Genomic DNA, 13621 nt, shown 5'->3' with positions numbered 1-13621 from the left:
GGTTGTGTTTTGCATCCACTAGATGAAGCTGCGCTAAAGGGAATGTCAACAAAATAGTCCGAGAAGTTAGTCGAACTTCATTAATAGAATACAAACCAATGTTCTGACAACTCCGTTCACTCCAAAAACAAGTTAGTGCGTTCACAATACGGCACCGTAGGTACTGGTAGCTCTTACCGGTATTTGCGCCCCCTTCGTTGAAAACAATGTTTTTTCTCACTCCATTTGTCAAAGCTTTTCGTAAAACGAAAGCACCAAGAGGAACCGCCTCTAAATGTATTGATCTTCATGTCGCCAGTTGGCTGTTGGCTTAATTCAAATAGTGACTGTAGAGACGCTTCTACTTACTGCTCTCTGTTCAGCAACTCACTGTTCGAGTTTGTCCTCCAACTGTGGCCATCTCGCTTTGTTTCCTCGGAAACTCTGTTTAGTCTTCTCTACTCGGCGCAGGTCATCTTGTCGCTTCCTCCACATCTGTATCATTGATTCATTAATGTTGAATTCTCTCGCTGCTGTTCTATTCCCGTGTTCTACTGCGTGACTGATCGCCTTGAGTTTGAACTCTGTATTGTAAGCGTGTCTCTTGAAAGATGCCATTTTTGGGGTCTTTATACACACACAAGTGGTGTGGGACTGGAATTCACCTTTACCGTTTTTACCGCTGCTACTTCGGTGACACCCCCTGACTATGATAGCCATAATTAACCAATATTGATCCATATATAGGGCACATGGTATTATATGGCTCACTGTCGGTTTTTGAGAAAATTAAAGGCTTTTAGGTGCGCCTTATGGTGTGGAAAATGCGGTACTTTTGTATCCCACTCTTCTTAGACAAATACTTCCTGAAGTGCTCCTGCAGGGGTTTACCTGCCAATCTGTGTGTATATGTGTGTTTGTGTGTGTGTATGCCTGACTCTCAGACATCCCATCTGACTCTCATGCTGTCATTTTTTTCTCCCCTCAAATTGTATAGTGCAGCAGTTCCTAACCTTTTTAGCATCAGGGTCCAGTTTAATGTCAGACAATATTATCACAGACCAGCCTTTAAGTGTGGCAGATAAATACATATTTTTTCTTGCAAAATACTCCAATTCCTGTTTTTTTTTTTAATGCGGGGTGCTTGGTCTCCGAGTGGTGAAGCAGTTTTGAAGGCCTCATTGGAAAGCCGGTCGTTGCATATTATGCAGATCCGACTTGGTTCTTGGGAATCACCTGTTGCGATGAATCTATATTTTAAGCAGGTCTCCTGGTATTGTTAAATGCAGCTTTCATTTTCTTAGCAGTCATAGGCTCTTCTTCTGTCTCCTCAATGGGCCTTTTGCCCTTTGCAAAGAAACTGTCCAAAAACATCTGTTTTTTACTCATGTTGCTAGGTGGGTTTAATATTAGTGTTAATTTATCATGTGACCAAGACAAGCGTCTTGACATGTGTAAAAGAGTGAGTTTTAGTCGCATGTAACAGAGATCGTATTTTTCAAACATTCAACAAACAAATCAAACATTGTTCAGACCATTAACATTAAATGCAAATGAACTATTTCATGATTTTTTTTATGCAAATGGAATTTGAATGCCAATGTCTTAACACAGAACACAAATCTAAAGTTTCTACCAAAACCACTCTGTCTTTCACATTTGAATACCACAAAGAATGAAGATAAAGTCTGTTTGGAAAAAAAACACTTAAACATATCTGGGTTCATTTGAAATATTACATATTATTCCCTATTAAATGTACCTTTTAGGAACTTCTAAATGCAAAATTGGCATATAAGGCAGACGCTTTCATATTTTGGTGAAAAAAAAACCTCCAATTTTCACTTGTCCTGAAAGTGGCAGCCCTCAGTCTCAACTTTCCTTTTTTTAGTTAGTCGCCATTTTCGAATTGGGGCTGGAAAGGATGACATAATACCCCCTTAACATCTCGAGGACAAACTACCTTCAGGAAGGGGTGATGGGAGGATGACAGAGGGAACTGACGCGCAGTAATCGCTCTGTCCAGCAGAACCCTGAAATAGAAGCCAGATTGGACCAAACCCATGAAGACAGAACTCTCGCTGAGTTAATTAAAACAGTCTACACACTGCGAGACCTCACCACGTAAGATTCATTTCCTCAAAACAAAGAAAATGAACAAAGCTACTAGCAAAACTAACGCCAACACTAAAGTTAATGCGCTCTCTTGTCATGAAATCTGTACTTCAGTAAACGTGAAAACTAACATCGGGGTATTAAAAGTATGTTGACATCACTGTTAAAGCCTTCAGTACATTCAAAAAAGAAGAAAGCAGACGAGGGAGATGATGCTATGATGGATACACTGGAAGTCTCTAATGTGGCAATAAAGCAATCACTACTCTGCAGAAGTTAATGATCGAACTCAAAGATGAAGTAAGACAAAACACACTCACCATTGCTAACCTGGTTTAAGCGGTGGAGATCAACGCTGCAGATATAAAGGAATGCAATAGTATCTTCAATGCAATGAAAGTCGATATGAGGCGCATTACAGAAATGAATGCAGAGCTGAAGAGCAGAATAACCGAATTGGAAAACAAAGTAGCGAACTCAGAACGCTATAAAAGAAGACATAATTTAAAAATGAATGGTCTTGAAGAGGAAAAGGGTGAAAACAACCGTGAGCTCATCTTTAACACTATTCAAGAAATTGGAAATGGACGAACAAGATGGACTTCGTCTTAGGCTCTGTACATCTGATCGGACCAAACATTGCCAACCGCCCTCGACAGATTGTCCGGAAGTTCACGAGTAACATCTACAAAGATGAACTGTGGCGAGCATCTAAACATCACGCCGTCTGCAAGCACCTCAACATCCGCTTTGCTGAAGACCTCACCAAGGAAGACAGAGAGGCAAGGAAAGCTTTCTGGCCGAAGGTGGAACAAGAGAGGAAAGAAGGTCACAAAACTATGTTCCGAGGTCCCTACGCTTTCATAAATGGGCAGTCACTCCATGATGCTTCTGCTTCTACAAACAGACCTTTAAACTATGTCATACTCAGGGAACTTAGACAAGTTCTTATATTGGTGCTTCTTTAAATTCACTGTATTCTGGTTAGCCCTTATTATTTGGATTAGTTTTTTGTTATATATTTAAGTTTAAAATGATATATCTTTTTTGTCAATTAATGCAAGGGGACTGAGGGATTTTAACAAAAACAAAATGCCTTTTTTTGTTCTGTAAAGGGAAATAACTAATTAATTAACTAAGAAAGAAGACATCGTTTTTTGGATTAAACAATGGGTTGACAAAGCTTACTTTAGTCGTGGCACCTCAAGATCATCAGAGGTTGAAACTTTGCTGAAAAACTTCCAAGGGCAGGTTATTTCACATCTGGCACACAAACACGGCCATTGGTTGACCCTTATCATAAGTATCGACAATTAAAAATTCATTTTACCAGTAATCAACGTGTATGGTTTCAATAACATAAAAGAAAACAAGAGACTACTAGAACAAATAACTGCACACTTGGAAGATCTCCAATGTTCTCACCCAACAGACAATATAATAATTGGCGGGGATTTAAATCTGGTCCGGGATGAATTCTTTGATAGATATCCTTCTAAATACCCTTCAAGCTATCCTAATCCGATATTTTATGACTTCTGTCACAAGCTGAATTTGACTGATGCTTGGAGACATATTAATCCAACAGCCTTCCAATACACTTGGTTCAACTCCAATTATATTCTGAAATCCAGAATTGATTTCTGGTTAATATCAAACCATCTGCTGAGCTATAAAGTGAGCCCTAGCATATCGGCAGCTCCACTAACAGACCATTGCGTTATTTATCTTGGTATTGCATCCAAATCAAGAAAAAATTCTTCAAACAAATACTTGAAATTCAATTCTAATTGGCTTACAAATCATGAATATTGTCAAAAAATTAGATCCTTAATTAAAGCGATGAAGTCATCTGAGGAACTTGCGTCTCCGGTCAAATAATGGGAGTTCCTGAAATATAAAATTTGACAATTCTCTATTTCAATTTGCGCAAAACTTAAAAAAGATCTTGACAAAAGAGAATTGGACATTATGACGCAATTTCATACCTATTGTAACAAACCTAGTTTGGATGAGGGTGACAAACAAGACATAATTCAATTTCAATTGAGTCATATATACAATCGAGACATATAGACTCATAGAGCCTGTGGTGCATTTGTTAGATCCAGAGCGAAATGGATCGAAGAAGCAGAGAATAAGTCTGCATATTTTTATGGCTTGGAAAGGAGACAACAATAAAAAAATACCCTCAGTTCTCTTCTAATTAATGACAAGGAAATTACAGATAAGGCTATAATATCCTCTGAAATCTTAAATTCTATAGCCACCTATACAGTTCTAAATTCTCAAAAAGTGTTTGTGACTCCTTTCTAACAGATATTGCTCTATACATCCTTAAAAATAGACAACTACAAGCAAACCTGTGATAACCATCTGACAATTGCTGAACTTGACACTGCAGTGGGTCGACTATTTTCCAACAAAGCTACGGGTTCAGATGGTCTCAGAGGGTGATTCCAATGGACACTTCTGGGAGGATATAAGAGAACTTCTCCATCAGGTTTTCTTAGAAATCTTTGAAACTTGGTCATTTCAGACGACATTGAGACACGGGGTTATCATTTCCATCCCAAAATCTGGTAAAGACCCTTGTCTTATTGAAAACAGAAGACCCATCTCTCAGAAATTCGGACTATAAATTGTATACCTACATCCTAGTTTCCCGTCTCCGATCGGGAATCTCAGACATTTTTGCAGAGACACAATCGGGCTTTCTGAAAGGAAGGTCAATCCACAATACTATAAGGTTTGCCATGGACATCATTGAATACAGAGAGGTCATAGAGGATAATAACTTCATATTCTTCTTGGAGTTTTATAAAGCCTTTGACTCAGTCGAACGCCCTTTTATCTTAGCAACGCTCAAACATTTTGGATTTGGATTAAAATTTAGGAATGTGATCCCTGGGCTCTATGAGAATATTAATAGCTGTGTCACCCACAGAGCGGCACCACTCCAGGCTTCCATATTGATGTGGGAATCTCCCAAGTTTGCCCCATCTCACCCGATTTATTTATAGTAGCTACCAAAATGCCAGCAAATTTATATTAAAAATTGAAACGATATCCAAAAGTTAGATGTGTTGGGTGCAGAAATTAATATTAGCCAGCTGGCAGATGACATAACTTTATTTCTGAAAAATGTACATCAAGTCCCAATAAGCGTTGAAAAAATTTTAAAAAAGGCTTCAGGATTATCATTAAACTTAAAAAATGTGAACTTTTTGCACTCCATGACTTGCCACTGACAGAAATCTGCAATGTTCCTATTAAATCAGAAATAAAATACTTATGTATTTTCCTTTCCTAGGACCAAAAGTTAAATCATTCCAGGAACATAGAATCTAAACTCAATGAAAGTAAAGCTAAATTGAATATATGGCTCCAAAGTGATTTTTCAATATTAGGCCGGATATATTTAACTAAAGTGGAATGTTAATCTAGATGTATATACCTAATTTATTCCACTACTATTCTAAATCAACTCATAAAATCTACTAACCAAATAGATTTTAACTTTATCTAGAGGAACAGACCACATTATCTAAAAAAATCACATATGGGGAAAGAAACAAGTGAGGGAGGGCTGAAAGTAATTGATTTGGACTGACTCAATGGGACATTGAAGGTGAACTGGTTGAAATCCTGGATCAACCATCATCATTCTTTTTGGTATTGTATTCCTAACTACGTATTCAACAGTCAGTGGCATAAGTCTTCTGCTCATCTCTGACTTTGATATCAACAAGATTCCTACAAAATGATATATGTACACAATTTCTCACCACATGGTACAATAATATGGAACAATAGATATGTGCTGCATCACAACAAATCTCTATTTTACAAGGAATGATTTGAGAATGGTACATGGTCAATAACTGACTTGATGTATGACTATAGTAATCTTTTAGACTATGAACAATTCTGTACCAAACACAGCTTTAACCCTCCCATATTAGAGTTCATGAAGTTAGGTAACGCACTACCTCGACAATTTGTATTCCTGACCAAAAATATAATGACGCACCAAACCATACAACCACAATTACCCCCACTATCATTCCAGGGAATCTCAATTCTGGACAGGAAATGCAGCAACTCCCTTATTGGAAAATGTTTTACCGAAATCTTATTCCCTGGATGTCAAAACAAAAATTATATTTTAAATAAGTTTGTTAAGATATCAATTGCCACGCTGCGAACTATGTATCTGACTCTACCCATACCCCGCAAGGCAAAAGAAACCCACTTCAAAATTATGAATGACATATACCCATCTAAGGAGTTATTGAGGTTATGCTTTAATATTGAAGATAATATTTGTACATTTTGTAAAGACAATATTGAAACCACAGATTGAGTATTTTTCTCCTGTGAAAAAGTACAAGGCTTTTGGGAAAAAAATCAAAAATGGATTAAAGACAAATTTCCATTGTCACCAATTTCTTTCTCACAAAATGATATAACAGTTGGTTTACTTTCAATCAACAAAAGAGATGATATCTGTTTCAATGTTATTTAAGGCCTGGCCAAGTTCTTCATACACAAAAACAGGATGCAAAAATGTTCCCCCAATTTTACGTTCTTTATAAACGATTTTGAATTGTATAAAAAAATCCTTAAAACTTATGAAAAAAAAAAAAACAAAAACCAAAAAGTATAGTTTTATGACTGAGCCACCAAGTTAAATACATATTATATTCCCCTTGCCATTTTTATTTATTTTATTTATTTGTCCTTATGTCCTTATAGAGGAGAAAGAAGAAAAAAAAGGGAAAAAAAGATAAATAAAAAAAAAAATAATAAAAATGACACGATACCCTTTGACCCCTGTAACAAGGGTCAAAGTTTCCTGCAATGAGACTCTGGCCACAGTTCTTCTGCCATCTTCTGATGAAACATAAAATAGCTTTTTGTGCACTGTTATACTGTGGTCAACAGTGCTGGGGGCCATATATTATTGAATTTACGACAGAGGCTGTGGGCCGATGTAAATTTGAAAATGAGCCACATGTGGCCCGGGGACTTTGGACATATCTGCTGCAGCTACATAAGCTACAGAGAAGTTACATCTAGGTACAGCACGAGTAGTCTCTCATATATCATGAGGGTTACATTACAGAACAAGCCACCAAGTAGCAACCAAATTGTAATTTTTTTATTCATACATATTCATATATATTTTAAAGCTTTATGACCCTCCCCACACTCTTTTTAACCTTTCCCATACTCTTATAAGCACTTCCTATCAGTCGTGGGCATTGAGGGCCTTCAAGGCCTTCTCTCCTGGCCTACAAAATATCTGAATCAGATTGATTTTAATAATATTTTGTCCATGAATACTTATTAAATAATTCCACATGATCTGTCCACTTCCTTCCATAGCTTTTCCCTGGCTGTGCTTCCTAGAGACATGTATTTTCATATTAAGGCATTTAGCCAATCACATTTCAACCATTATGTGTTGCCTTGTCAAAGTCAAAGAAATCTGCCTGGGGGCCCGCAAAATCAGATTCACAGGCGCTCTAGCAAAAAGTAAGTAAACATGAAACTGTTGCTTCAACCAATCAGATTTCAAGTTGCAACACTAAGGCCTTCTACAAGGGTAGGATAATGTCAGCGTGTCACACGCCCTTTGATTGGATAGTCAGAGAGTGTACTAGCCAGAGCTAACAGGCAGCATCTGAAGCAAGCCGCGCAAACACAAATATGTATACACTGTTGATATAATAGCTAATTTGTCAACCCATGATGACTGAAGGAACAGAAGAAATTGATGTGGTTGCAGATTTAATCTCAAAGCCATTTTAAAGACAGAATTTTCAAGAAAAGCTGGGCATCGTTAAGAAAGGTCGGACATTCCAAAGCTAGCAGGCCTGTTAAAGCGAGGAAAATTATTTGTCTGTCACTTTCAGTCTGCTAACTGCATAATAGATCGTTTGCATAGCCATAAAACAGTTATTGAGGAGTGGATTGATAAAAGGAGCATTACTGAAGGCCTAGGTGTGAAATGCACGGCCTGCCACTGCTCCCTATATAATTCACCAAAAAAAAAAAAAAACACTGCAGAATCAGCGATCACTTGCAATGTAAAACATAGGAGGCAGGATTCTGAATGCGTGCAGGGCATGCAGAGAATGATGCTACCAATGCTGAGCCAGTCAGAGCCCAGGATACAGAGCACCATGCTCTGGTTGGTTGCTACTCGAGAATTTTTTTTTTGACTCAAAAATTATTGAAATAATATGAAAGTACATTTATACCGCATATCAGCTGTAGTATTATCCATGATATTAAAAAAAGGATTTTGCATGAGAGTCTATGAGAGCAATTTCAAACTGATTGAAAATCGCCCCCAAAAAATTCAACGCCTCTGCCTCCTTCCTCCATAGCTGTGAACTGCAGACTCCAGTTCCCGTCCCCGTCAATCCGACCCCTCAACAAGAGAAGGCACAATCAAATGTGGAAGTTATCGACAGGAAAGACTGGAATTTATTGTAAACGGCCAATTTAAAAAAAAAAGCTATTTGATCGAGAACAGAGGACAACAGTAATTATTGGGCGGTTGCAGCATAAAAATACAAAGACCAAACAGTGACAATCCATGAATAAAATAAAATTAAATAAAATAAAATGAGCTTTTAAGCCACACACTGAGCGTTAACCTGGGATTCTCCTCGGCTCCTCAGCCTCCGAGAAGAAACCTCTCTTTGGCCCCAGAGAGATGCTAGAGTGTTCTGGTGGACCAGATGTACTGCACACAATGCTAAGCCCAGAGTCCTGGACACGGAGTGCCTGATTCAGCAGCATTTGAGGCTCTGTGAACAGACGAATGATACCACCGTAGAAGTATTTGACAATGGGATCAAATGCGATGGCATTAATAGATCTGCTTCTGTTTTTTTTTTTTTACTTTATTTTACTGTACAAAAAGCGTTTTTCTGGACTCAGCGGCAATGGAGTTGTCCCCCCCAGGGTGATGTGTCTCCTGGTGCCGGAGAGCCTCCTGTCAGCACGCTTCAGCATACCTTGGCTGCCAACAGCGGCGCCTGTCCTGTCAGAAAGCATCAATGGCTGTTGGAAGGCCAGCCAAGCCAAATATCACGACGCCAGTACGCCAAAGCACTCGCTTCTCTCGCCGTTGTTCCGCCAGCGCCACGCGGTTATTGAGCGCGAGCTGCGGGCTTGGACGGACACAGCAAAATGGCGTCACCGTGGTAACTGACGTATTGCTTCTGCCTCTTTTATTGTAACCATCTGTCTAAAAACCGTAGCCTCAAAAATTCCCTCTGAGCCCAAACTGCTTGGATGGGAACCGTGTCATTTCTGGAGCGCTCTCAGTCCAAAGAACACACACACATTCTGATGGGCCGATGAGCTGAGTGGGTGTTAAATACACAACATTCAGTCGGTTTGTTTCCTTAATGCTGGCAAAGCAGCGTAGCATCAAACTGCAGCCAACTGTTGGAACATCATTGATCTTCTTCACCCCCACGTGCAGCATCATGGAAACGCTTGCACATTCACCAAACGCCACCTCGCCCCTCCGGGCAGCAGCGTTCACTGCTTGTGTTCTCATGGTATTATCGTGATCAACTGTTACTCATTTGTGTGTTAGTTTAAACCTGATGAGAGGATGATTATCTTAGTTTCTGCCTTTCAGGGTTAATTTGTGAAAAACCAAGGGGCCTGTAAGACACACTTTTCTAATTCACCAAATAATTTGTTATTTGGAGGAAAAATGACTAATAAAATAAACAAACTACTTTGGAATTAAAAAGACATTTGTGAAAAAAGAAAAAAAAGGTTTCAGTCTGTGAGAACCACAAGTGGAGTAAGTTAAGGCAGTTACATGGAAACAACCAGTAAAAATGCGCGCACACGCACACGCACAAAGTGGGTCATACACTAGAAACCGGTGTTTCTCACACAGACCGCCTTCAACCAGGCTGGTCCCATGGTTCAACTCTCCAGTACTGCCCTCTAGTGGGAAAAATAACTACGTTCGCCATGCCAACGTCCCAACAGAGGAAATCCCGTTTTCCTTAAATATTTCAACAATATCGACTGTTTATTTAACTTGACAGTTTAATTATCTGTCTGCATACAATCTGCACTTGAGCTGCGTTCAACTTGAGAAACGATGTCATTGTGCACTTTCACACCAGTGACATGCAGTCAGGGGAGGCAAGAGAGGTTGTGCCTCCCTTGCCAATCTCAGAAAGAAAAAAATGTAATGAAAAAAAGAGCTGAATGGTTATATTCATCAGTGATTTACACTATAAATATATTTATAATTTAACTTCTCCAGTTTAGCTTGGTTTTTATTCAAAATTGCTGGATTTTGAATAAAAATCATGGACTGTTGGCCTCAATGTAGATTGCGCAATGACGACTGACAGCTAGAATGTGCAGACCTAAGATTATATTGCTGTGTGTCGATATTAAAATGTTTAAACACGTTTACTATATGAATTGCATTTCCAATGTACAGTGTTTTTTGTCCACAACTGTATGTGTGCTACTAGTTTCTTGTGTTGAGCGCTCATAAAATGGCTGCGAAGAGCCACTAAGTGAGGCACGCAGTTCTCCTGCCTCATGGTAGGCTTGCCTCACTACCCATGAACCTCACCGCACGTCACTGTTTCATAGGCTTTAACTGTTCACAATTCAATTTGTAATATTTCTTTTAACTTGCACATCCTGTCAATACATTTAGTAGCAATAATATGCTTATATGGTTTGTTTGCTTTTTTGCTACCTAGCTGGCTCCACTGTGGACAGCAAAGTAGATTCATAATACAGGAAAACAGGATTCCAGACTGGTCATATAACAATAAACACTGAATATTGACTCTTGAATATGACATGCAAAGAAATTCTTCTTCTTCTTCTTCTTCTTCTTCTTCTTCTTCTTCTTCTTCTTCTTCTTCTTCTTCTTCTTCTTCTTCTTCTTCTTCTTCTTCTTCTTTCGGCTTTTCCCTTCAGGGGTCGCCACAGCGAGTCAACTTTCTCCATCTAACCCTATTCTCTGGATCCTCCTCTCTCACACCAACTACCTTGATATCCTCTCTCACTATGTCCATAAATCTTCTCTTTGGTTTTCCTCGAGACCTCTTGCCTGGCAGCTCCAATTCCAGCATCCGTCTACCAATATATTCTCTATCCCTGCTCTGTACATGTCCGAACCATCTCAGTGTAGCTCCTCTGACCTTCTCTCCAAAACATCTAACATGTGCTGTTCCTCTGATAGACTCATTCCTGATCCTATCCATCCTGGTCACTCCCAAAGAGAACCTCAACATCTTCATCTCTGCAACCTCTAGTTCTGCCTGCTGTCTTTTGGTCATTGTTACAGTTTCTAGTCCATACAGCATCGCTGGTCTCACCACTGTCTTGTACACCTTTCCTTTTATTCTGGCCGATAGTCTTCTATCACATAGTACCCCTGACACTTTTCTCCACCCATTCCAACCTGCTTGAACCCGTCTCTTCACCTCTTTTCCACACTCTCCGTTAATCTGGACTGTTGACCCCAAGTACCTGAAATCCTCCAGCTTCTTGATCTCCGCTCCCTGTAGCCTCACCGTTCCACCCGAGTTCTTCTCATTCACACACATATATTCTGTCTTGCTGCGACTAACTTTCATTCCTCTCCTTTCCAGAGCATACTTCCACCTCTAGATTTTCCTCTACCTGTTGTCTGCTCTCACTACAGATCACAATGTCATCCGCAAACATCATGGTCCATGGGGATTCCTGTCTAACCTCATCTGTGAGCCTGTCCATCACCATTGTGAACAAGAAGGGGCTCAGAGCTGATCCCTGATGGAGTCCCACCTCCACCTTTAACTTCTCTGTTACTCCTACAGCACACCGTAACAGTGTCTCACAGCTAGCATACATGTCCTGCACCAGTCTGACATACTTCTCTGCCACTCCAGACTTCCTCATACAATACCAGAGCTCCTCTCTTGGCACCCTGTCATATGCTTTTTCTAGGTCTACAAAAACACAATGCAGCTCCCTCTGGCCTTCTCTGTACTTTTCTATTAGCATTCTCAACGCAAATACTGCATCTGTAGTACTCTTCCTAGCCATGAAGCCATACTGCTGTTCACAAATGCTGACTTCTGCTCTCAGTCTAGTTTCCACCGCTCTTTCCCATAACTTCATTGTATGGCTCATCAACTTATGACATGCAAAGAAATACACATTTTAAATCAATAACACAGAATGACCGCTGGGTGGAGCTGTTCCCCTTTAAATTGCCTGACGGGCTGGTAGTCAGAAGCAGTCTGAGGATATTCTGAGAAGATTTGTCTTTAGAGCCCCTGAATCTAGAGCCTGGACCCCGGGGCCTGCAACGATGGGGGAGACACGCACGATTGTTTTTAGAGATCTTGGATAACAGGATGTTATTTGAAACAGGATTCCTTTTCCTTGGACACAATACCAAGAGAAGATTTTGGAAAATACACATAATATTCCCATTGCGGGTCGTTTTATGAAATTCTTTTTCATATGATTTTCAGGTTTTGGAGGCTAACGATTGATATATCCTTTCCAACTCACAGACACCGATCAATTTGTTGAAATCAAATCAATGCAGCACAAACAACAGAGATAAAGACTAGGTTAAGTTCAACATAGTTCTTACGTGGTCTCACAGTTCACGTTTCTATACTTGACACGCATCACTCTTTGGAAATTCTTTTGCCTCCATTAGCAATGGAAACAAAGCAAATATTAGCAAGACATGTACAAGTAAGCTGTCTTATGTTTTCAAAGTCAAAATCAGCGCTAATGTCAATTTCTCCACATGCAGTAGACATACAGAGGAATCGTGAAGACGTTTCTCACGTTCCCGCAGTGATATGAGATTAACAAAACAATGATAGAGTGCACAAAAGTGCACAACAAAGAAACCATAAAAATTTAAGAATAGAGTATAAAGTACACACAGATATAATGTGTGTACTTTATACTCTATACTGCAAAATCTCTATCAATCTCTATCACTGTTCAATCTTTATACTCTCTACTGTTAAATCTCTATCATACCTTCACTTCAGTGGAGGTATGATAGAGATTTAACAGCATAAAAACCTGAAAACCCGAAATGTATGAATATATGTCATTTGAATTTGAATATAGAGAGTAGCAGCAGAGTTATTTGTGCAGTTTAGTCATTAAGTAATAATAGTAATAGTGTATTTAAAGGCATAAAAAGTATAGGATATAGTATATAATACAGTAGCAGCATTATGGATTTTACTCTAACTATGCAACAATTCACACATAAAATACAAATATATAACCCTTCAGCTACTCATTCACGCATCTGGACGATTTGGGGTCTCTGCCGAAGCTCCTGCATGCTATTGGACAGCGGAAGGAAAAAAAAAAGAGTGAATGATTATATGCCACCGTATGACTTTTGAATGAGAGGGTGAATGGTTGAAGGTCTCTGTATGTAACCCTGCGATGGACTCGCAACCGGTCAGTCCATAGCAGCTGG

This window comes from Fistularia commersonii, chromosome 21 (assembly GCF_037954325.1).
Source record: "Fistularia commersonii isolate RoL2024-O1a breed Wild chromosome 21, RoL_Fcom_v1.0, whole genome shotgun sequence".
Classification (NCBI taxonomy): Eukaryota; Metazoa; Chordata; class Actinopteri; order Syngnathiformes; family Fistulariidae; genus Fistularia; species Fistularia commersonii.
The sequence above is the reverse complement of the archived record's forward strand: the minus strand, read 5'-3'. Positions refer to the sequence as shown.